The sequence below is a fragment of the Mustela nivalis genome, assembly GCF_964662115.1.
Source record: "Mustela nivalis genome assembly, contig: HAP1_SCAFFOLD_131, whole genome shotgun sequence".
In the NCBI taxonomy this organism is placed as follows: domain Eukaryota; kingdom Metazoa; phylum Chordata; class Mammalia; order Carnivora; family Mustelidae; genus Mustela; species Mustela nivalis.
Genome location: NW_028136488.1, coordinates 1281817 through 1283126, shown reverse-complemented (window position 1 = coordinate 1283126; position 1310 = coordinate 1281817).

The window sequence follows — 1310 nt, the reverse complement described above, 5'->3', positions numbered from 1 at the left end:
TCCCACGATGGGAGTTGTGAGAAGCTCCAAACTGCAAAGATTCTTCTGCAGGACAATTGAGACCTGTTGGTTGGCTCCAGGCCAACGATTCTGAGCAGGGTTCTAAGGATGGATGGCTGGGTAGCCCACCTCGCATTCCAATTGTCTCCAAGCAACAAGACAGGTTAGATCTGCTGGATGTGGGCGGCAACCGAGGAGGCTGAGTTGAAATGGACTCTCCTGTGGATGTGTTCTAATATGTTTTTGTGTCTATGGAGACCTTGGAATGAAGTGGTGGCCCTGGGGCCCTGAAGGGTTCTCCTAAACAGAGGCTTTGACACAGCTCCAACGTGCATGTTTCCCATGTGTAGATGAGATTTGTTCTGATGGGTGAGTCAAGAAACAGCCATATGCTGGTATTGAAATCCAGGCCTCTGAGGAGAGATGCCTGGAAACCAAAGCAATGGATCCGATTAGTGCCTAGGGGCCTGTTCGTTCCTTTTTACCTCTGGGGACATCAGTCTACGGGTCTGAGTGCAGGTAGGTGCTCAGATGGGCTCAGATTGCCCCTGTTTGTCCTGGGAAGCCACAACTATTGGGATGGCCTCAGGGACTTTGGAGGTTGTCCTTCTAGTAGGGTTGTGGCCATTGGAATGGGCACATACAATTCCCTTGGAGAGGGCAAGTACAGTCCTCAGGTTTGGCTCCAGGGCCCTGAGCCTGTAGGGTGTGTAGGCCAGAGCTGTTTGGACAGTTGTCTGAAAACACAAACTCGGCTTATGTTTTGGGTCATAGGTATGGCAGGACTGATCTACAGACCATGAGGAGAACACTTCGGGATATGAAAAAAGGGCGAGTGTGAGGCTCTTGCTCAAGTTTTTGTCTCTGGATATCGTGTCACTCATGGTCGTGAAATTGCCGGGTGACATCAAGGGAAATGGACGAGTCTTACTCTCTGGGGGTTCGGTCCCGTCCAAAGAGTTTGGGGTCATTCTGGGGATGGAAGAAGTCCGTTTTTTGTTGTTGTTGTCGATTTGTTTCATTTTGTTTTTCAACCTCAAATGTCCCACCAAATGAGGGATTCCAGAGTAGAGCCCTGGGGTGGGGCGACTGGACAACCAGAAATCTGGTTAAAAATTGGGGACTAGGGACATGTCAAGCCCATTTTGACATCTAATGGTCCAGCCACTGAGAGGACTTACTAGAGGACAGGACTCACGCTGAGGTCACAATGCGTGTTTATGCTCTCCTCGCACTCAAGAATGGGCGGGGCCTCAGGGTGAATGCTGGTTTCTCCTACACTGAACGTTGGACAACATGCCAACCACAAG